The sequence below is a fragment of the Ylistrum balloti genome, unplaced genomic scaffold (genome assembly GCF_031769215.1).
Source record: "Ylistrum balloti isolate Yb309-2 unplaced genomic scaffold, AGI_CSIRO_Ybal_v1 Utg371516, whole genome shotgun sequence".
Classification (NCBI taxonomy): domain Eukaryota; kingdom Metazoa; phylum Mollusca; class Bivalvia; order Pectinida; family Pectinidae; genus Ylistrum; species Ylistrum balloti.
This window is the reverse complement of record NW_026782783.1, coordinates 48,522-56,869: the sequence shown is the minus strand read 5'-3', so window position 1 is coordinate 56,869 and position 8,348 is coordinate 48,522.

Genomic DNA, 8,348 nt, shown 5'->3' with positions numbered 1-8,348 from the left:
CAATGTTTACTAAACATTCATTTTTATCATTTATATGCAGGGTAAGTAAGCATAGTAATGACAGTAGTCAGGTGATATGTTGACAATGTTTAACTGCTTTTCACTTTATGAACTCAGCATTTGCATCAAACAAGACATGCTAAATATTTCATCAAAACAACATGTTGTCATTTCCTGACTAAGGTTAGACCAGGTTTAATTTGATTAAAGCTAAAAATTTTCATATCTGGCTTTTAATGATTTTTTTTAATCACAACATTGAATACTGGTGTAAGGTTCTAATTACAGACAGAAATTATTTTTGTTAATTATGAAATGGTGAGTAAGTATGGTTATGGCTTTGCTGTCAAAATGGATGAGTGAGAGGCAGTAAGAATAGGTGTTAGATGTGTACATATCATGGCGTGTGTAAAAGAGATAAATGTAGGATATTTGTATCGGGTAATGACCGCAGTATTACAATATTTGGTGTGTTAGATTAATGTGAGTGTACACAAGTGAGAATGTGACCAGGTGTGTGTAGGAACTATATAACCTGTACATGTATGTTTACATGTTATTTAAATGTAGATGAAAATTTCTACTGTAATCATGCAGATTTTGTGAGACAAACAAATTTTCTGACAAATGTCACTAACAATGTAAACATTTCAGATACAGTTGTTATTTTGCCCTTAACATCTCATTACTACAGGGAAAACTAGATATCAACATCTCATTACTACAGGGAAAATTAGATATCAACATCTCATTACTACAGGGAAAATTAGATATCAACATCTCATTACTACAGGGAAAATTAGATATCAACATCTCATTACTACAGGGAAAATTAGATATCAACATCTCATTACTACAGGGAAAATTAGATATCAACATCTCATTACTACAGGGAAAATTAGATATCAACATCTCATATCAACATCTCATTACTACAGGGAAAACTAGATATCAACATCTCATTACTACAGGGAAAATTAGATATTAACATCTCATTACTACAGGGAAAATTAGATATCAACATCTCATTACTACAGGGAAAATTAGATATCAACATCTCATTACTACAGGGAAAATTAGATATCAACATCTCATATCAACATCTCATTACTACAGGGAAAACTAGATATCAACATCTCATTACTACAGGGAAAATTAGATATCATCTCATTACTACAGGGAAAATCTCATATCAACATCTCATTACTACAGGGAAAATTAGATATCAACATCTCATATCAACATCTCATTACTACAGGGAAAACTAGATATCAACATCTCATTACTACAGGGAAAATTAGATATCAACATCTCATATCAACATCTCATTACTACAGGGAAAACTAGATATCAACATCTCATTACTACAGGGAAAATTAGATATTAACATCTCATTACTACAGGGAAAATTAGATATCAACATCTCATTACTACAGGGAAAATTAGATATCAACATCTCATTACTACAGGGAAAATTAGATATCAACATCTCATATCAACATCTCATTACTACAGGGAAAACTAGATATCAACATCTCATTACTACAGGGAAAATTAGATATCAACATCTCATTACTACAGGGAAAATTAGATATCAACATCTCATTACTACAGGGAAAATTAGATATCAACATCTCATTACTACAGGGAAAATTAGATATCAACATCTCACTACTACAGGGAAAATTAGATATCAACATCTCATTACTACAGTTAGGAACTGTGTCATGTGATGAAGAAGTTTAGGAACTGTGTCATGTACTGAAGAAGTTTAGGAACTGTGTCATGTATTTAGGAAGTTTAGGAACTGTCTCATGTAGTGAAGAAGTCTAGGAACTGTGTCATGTAGTGACGAAGTTTAGGAACTGTGTCATGTGATGAAGAAGTTTAGGAACTGTGTCATGTACTGAAGAAGTCTAGGAACTGTGTCATGTAGTGAAGAAGTTTAGGAACTGTGTCATGTGATGAAGAAGTCTATGAAATGTGTCATGTACTGAAGAAGTTTAGGAACTGTGTCATGTATTTAGGAAGTTTAGGAACTGTCTCATGTAGTGAAGAAGTCTAGGAACTGTGTCATGTAGTGAAGAAGTCTAGGAACTGTGTCATGTAGTGACGAAGTTTAGGAACTGTGTCATGTGATGAAGAAGTTTAGGAACTGTGTCATGTACTTAGGAAGTTTAGGAACTGTGTCATGTGATGAAGAAGTTTAGGAACTGTGTCATGTAGTGAAGAAAGTTTGGAACTGTGTCATGTACTGAAGAAGTTTAGGAACTGTGTCATGTAGTGAAGAAGTTTAGGAACTGTGTCATGTGATGATGAAGTCTAGGAACTGTGTCATGTAGTGAAGAAGTTTAGGAACTGTGTCATGTAGTGAAGAAGTTTAGGAACTGTGTCATGTAGTGAAGAAGTTTAGGAACTGTGTCATGTAGTGAAGAAGTTTAGGAACTGTGTCATGTGATGAAGAAGTTTAGGAACTGTGTCATGTAGTGAAGAAGTTTAGGAACTGTGTCATGTGATGAAGAAGTTTAGGAACTGTGTCATGTAGTGAAGAAGTTTAGGAACTGTGTCATGTAGTGAAGAAGTTTAGGAACTGTGTCATGTAGTGAACTGTGTCATGTAAAGAAGTTGTGTCATGTAACTGTGTCATGTGTCATGTGAAAGAAGTTTAGGAACTGTGTCATGTACTGAAGAAGTTTAGGAACTGTGTCATGTAGTGAAGAAGTTTAGGAACTGTGTCATGTAGTGAAGAAGTTTAGGAACTGTGTCATGTGATGAAGAAGTTTAGGAACTGTGTCATGTAGTGAAGAAGTTTAGGAACTGTGTCATGTAGTGAAGAAGTTTAGGAACTGTGTCATGTGATGAAGAAGTCTAGGAACTGTGTCATGTAGTGAAGAAGTTTAGGAACTGTGTCATGTAGTGAAGAAGTTTAGGAACTGTGTCATGTAGTGAAGAAGTTTAGGAACTGTGTCATGTAGTGAAGAAGTTTAGGAACTGTGTCATGTAGTGAAGAAGTTTAGGAACTGTGTCATGTTGTGAAGAAGTTTAGGAACTGTGTCATGTTGTGAAGAAGTTTAGGAACTGTGTCATGTAGTGAAGAAGTTTAGGAACTGTGTCATGTAGTGAAGAAGTTTAGGAACTGTGTCATGTAGTGAAGAAGTTTAGTGTGTCATGAACTGTGTCATGTAGTGAAGAAGTTTAGGAACTGTGTCATGTAGTGAAGAAGTTTAGGAACTGTGTCATGTAGTGAAGAAGTTTAGGAACTGTGTCATGTAGTGAAGAAGTTTAGGAACTGTGTCATGTAGTGAAGAAGTTTAGGAACTGTGTCATGTAGTGAAGAAGTCTAGGAACTGTGTCATGTGATGAAGAAGTTTAGGAACTGTGTCATGTGATGAAGAAGTTTAGGAACTGTGTCATGTAGTGAAGAAGTTTAGGAACTGTGTCATGTAGTGAAGAAGTTTAGGAACTGTGTCATGTAGTGAAGAAGTTTAGGAACTGTGTCATGTAGTGAAGAAGTTTAGGAACTGTGTCATGTAGTGAAGAAGTCTAGGAACTGTGTCATGTAGTGAAGAAGTCTAGGAACTGTGTCATATAGTGAAGAGGTTTAGGAACTGTGTCATGTACTGAACTGTGTCATGTAGTGAAGAAGTTTAGGAACTGTCTCATGTAGTGAAGAAGTCTAGGAACTGTGTCATGTAGTGACGAAGTTTAGGAACTGTGTCATGTGATGAAGAAGTTTAGGAACTGTGTCATGTACTTAGGAAGTCTAGGAACTGTGTCATGTACTGAAGAAGTTTAGGAACTGTGTCATGTGATGAAGAAGTTTAGGAACTGTGTCATGTAGTGAAGAAGTCTAGGAACTGTGTCATGTAGTGAAGAAGTTTAGGAACTGTGTCATGTGATGAAGAAGTTTAGGAACTGTGTCATGTGATGAAGAAGTTTAGGAACTGTGTCATGTAGTGAAGAAGTCTAGGAACTGTGTCATGTAGTGAAGAAGTTTAGGAACTGTGTCATGTACTGAAGAAGTTTAGGAACTGTGTCATGTATTTAGGAAGTTTAGGAACTGTGTCATGTAGTGAAGAAGTTTAGGAACTGTGTCATGTGATGAAGAAGTCTAGGAACTGTGTCATGTAGTGAAGAAGTCTAGGAACTGTGTCATGTAGTGAAGAAGTTTAGGAACTGTGTCATGTGATGAAGAAGTCTAGGAACTGTGTCATGTAGTGAAGAAGTTTAGGAACTGTGTCATGTACTGAAGAAGTATTATAACTGTGTCATGTAGTGAAGAAGTTTAGGAACTGTGTCATGTACTGAAGAAGTTTAGGAACTGTGTCATGTACTGAAGAAGTTTAGGAACTGTGTCATGTAGTGAAGAAATTTAGGAACTGTGTCATGTAGTGAAGAAGTTTAGGAACTGTGTCATGTAGTGAAGTTTAGGAACTGTGTCATGTAGTGAAGAAATTTAGGAACTGTGTCATGTAGTGAAGAAGTTTAGGAACTGTGTCATGTAGTGAAGAAGTTTAGGAACTGTGTCATGTGATGAAGAAGTTTAGGAACTGTGTCATGTGATGAAGAAGTCTAGGAACTGTGTCATGTACTGAAGAAGTTTAGGAACTGTGTCATGTAGTGAAGAAGTTTAGGAACTGTGTCATGTAGTGAAGAAGTTTAGGAACTGTGTCATGTAGTGAAGAAGTTTAGGAACTGTGTCATGTACTGAAGAAGTTTAGGAACTGTGTCATGTACTGAAGAAGTTTAGGAACTGTGTCATGTAGTGAAGAAGTAGGAACTGTGTCAAGAAGTTTAGGAACTGTGTCATGTAGTGAAGAAGTTTAGGAACTGTGTCATGTATGTGAAGAAGTTAGGAACTGTGTCATGTAGAAGAAGTGGAACTGTGTCAAGAAGTTTAGGAACTGTGTCATGTAGTGAAGAAGTTTAGGAACTGTGTCATGTAGTGAAGAAGTTTAGGAACTGTGTCATGTAGTGAAGAAGTTTAGGAACTGTGTCATGTAGTGAAGAAGTTTAGGAACTGTGTCATGTAGTGAAGAAGTTTAGGAACTGTGTCATGTAGTGAAGAAGTTTAGGAACTGTGTCATGTAGTGAAGAAGTTTAGGAACTGTGTCATGTAGTGAAGAAGTCTAGGAACTGTGTCATGTAGTGAAGAAGTTTAGGAACTGTGTCATGTAGTGAAGAAGTTTAGGAACTGTGTCATGTAGTGAAGAAGTTTAGGAACTGTGTCATGTAGTGAAGAAGTTTAGGAACTGTGTCATGTAGTGAAGAAGTCTAGGAACTGTGTCATGTAGTGAAGAAGTTTAGGAACTGTGTCATGTACTGAAGAAGTTTAGGAACTGTGTCATGTAGTGAAGAAGTTTAGGAACTGTGTCATGTAGTGAAGAAGTTTAGGAACTGTGTCATGTAGTGAAGAAGTTTAGGAACTGTGTCATGTGATGAAGAAGTTTAGGAACTGTGTCATGTGATGAAGAAGTTTAGGAACTGTGTCATGTAGTGAAGAAGTCTAGGAACTGTGTCATGTGATGAAGAAGTCTAGGAACTGTGTCATGTAGTGAAGAAGTCTAGGAACTGTGTCATGTAGTGAAGAAGTCTAGGAACTGTGTCATGTGATGAAGAAGTCTAGGAACTGTGTCATGTAGTGAAGAAGTTTAGGAACTGTGTCATGTAGTGAAGAAGTTTAGGAACTGTGTCATGTACTGAAGAAGTATTATAACTGTGTCATGTAGTGAAGAAGTTTAGGAACTGTGTCATGTACTGAAGAAGTAGGAACTGTGTCATGTAGAAGTTTAGGAACTGTGTCATGTGATGAAGAAGTTTAGGAACTGTGTCATGTAGTGAAGAAGTTTAGGAACTGTGTCATGTACTGAAGAAGTTTAGGAACTGTGTCATGTAGTGAAGAAGTCTAGGAACTGTGTCATGTGATGAAGAAGTCTAGGAACTGTGTCATGTAGTGAAGAAGTCTAGGAACTGTGTCATGTGATGAAGAAGTCTAGGAACTGTGTCATGTAGTGAAGAAGTTTAGGAACTGTGTCATGTAGTGAAGAAGTTTAGGAACTGTGTCATGTAGTGAAGAAGTTTAGGAACTGTGTCATGTGATGAAGAAGTTTAGGAACTGTGTCATGTACTGAAGAAGTTTAGGAACTGTGTCATGTACTGAAGAAATTTAGGAACTGTGTCATGTAGTGAAGAAGTTTAGGAACTGTGTCATGTAGTGAAGAAGTTTAGGAACTGTGTCATTTAGGAACTGTGTCATGTACTGAAGAAGTTTAGGAACTGTGTCATGTAGTGAAGAAGTCTAGGAACTGTGTCATGTAGTGAAGAAGTTTAGGAACTGTGTCATGTAGTGAAGAAGTTTAGGAACTGTGTCATGTGATGAAGAAGTTTAGGAACTGTGTCATGTAGTGAAGAAGTTTAGGAACTGTGTCATGTAGTGAAGAAGTCTAGGAACTGTGTCATGTAGTGAAGAAGTCTAGGAACTGTGTCATGTAGTGAAGAAGTTTAGGAACTGTGTCATGTGATGAAGAAGTTTAGGAACTGTGTCATGTAGTGAAGAAGTTTAGGAACTGTGTCATGTAGTGAAGAAGTTTAGGAACTGTGTCATGTGATGAAGAAGTTTAGGAACTGTGTCATGTAGATGAAGAAGTTTAGGAACTGTGTCATGTATGACCAGAAGTCACCAACTAACAACAACTAACACCTATCACCAGCTAACAACAACTAACACCTATCACCAACTAACAACAACTAACACCTATCACCAACTAACAACAACTAACACCTATCACCAACTAACAACAACTAACACCTTTCACCAACTAACAACAACTTACACCTATCACCAACTAACAACAACTAACACCTATCACCAACTAACAACAACTAACACCTATCACCAGCTAACAACAACTAACACCTGTCACCAACTAACAACAACTAACACCTGTCACCAGCTAACAACAACTAACACCTATCACCAACTAACAACAACTAACACCTTTCACCAATTCACATCAACTAACACCTATCACCAACTAACAACAACTAACACCTATCACCAACTAACAACAACTAACACCTGTCACCAGCTAACAACAACTAACACCTATCACCAACTAACAACAACTAACACCTGTCACCAACTAACAACAACTAACACCTGTCACCAACTAACAACAACTAACACCTGTCACCAACTAACAACAACTAACACCTATCACCAACTAACAACAACTAACACCTATCACCAGCTAACAACAACTAACACCTGTCACCAGCTAACAACAACTAACACCTGTCACCAGCTAACAACAACTAACACCTATCACCAACTAACAACAACTAACACCTATCACCAACTAACAACAACTAACACCTATCACCAGCTAACAACAACTAACACCTGTCACCAGCTAACAACAACTAACACCTGTCACCAGCTAACAACAACTAACACCTATCACCAACTAACAACAACTAACACCTATCACCAACTAACAACAACTAACACCTATCACCAGCTAACAACAACTAACACCTGTCACCAGCTAACAACAACTAACACCTATCACCAACTAACAACAACTAACACCTATCACCAACTAACTACAACTAACACCTATCACCAGCTAACAACAACTAACACCTATCACCAACTAACAACAACTAACACCTGTCACCAACTAACAACAACTAACACCTTTCACCAATTCACATCAACTAACACCTATCACCAACTAACAACAACTAACACCTATCACCAACTAACAACAACTAGCACCTATCACCAACTAACAACAACTAACACCTATCACCAACTAACAACAACTAACACCTATCACCAACTAACAACAACTAACACCTATCACCAACTAACAACAACTAACACCTTTCACCAATTCACATCAACTAACACCTATCACCAACTAACAACAACTAACACCTATCACCAACTAACAACAACTAACACCTATCACCAACTAACAACAACTAACACCTTTCACCAACTAACAACGACTAACACCTTTCACCAATTCACATCAACTAACACCTATCACCAACTAACAACAACTAACACCTATCACCAACTAACAACAACTAACACCTATCACCAACTAACAACAACTAACACCTTTCACCAATTCACATCAACTAACACCTATCACCAATTCACATCAACTAACACCTTTCACCAATTCACATCAACTAACACCTATCACCAACTAACAACAACTAACACCTATCACCAACTAACAACAACTAACACCTATCACCAACTAACAACAACTAACACCTGTCACCAACTAACAACAACTAATTCCTGTCACCAATTCACATCAACTAACACC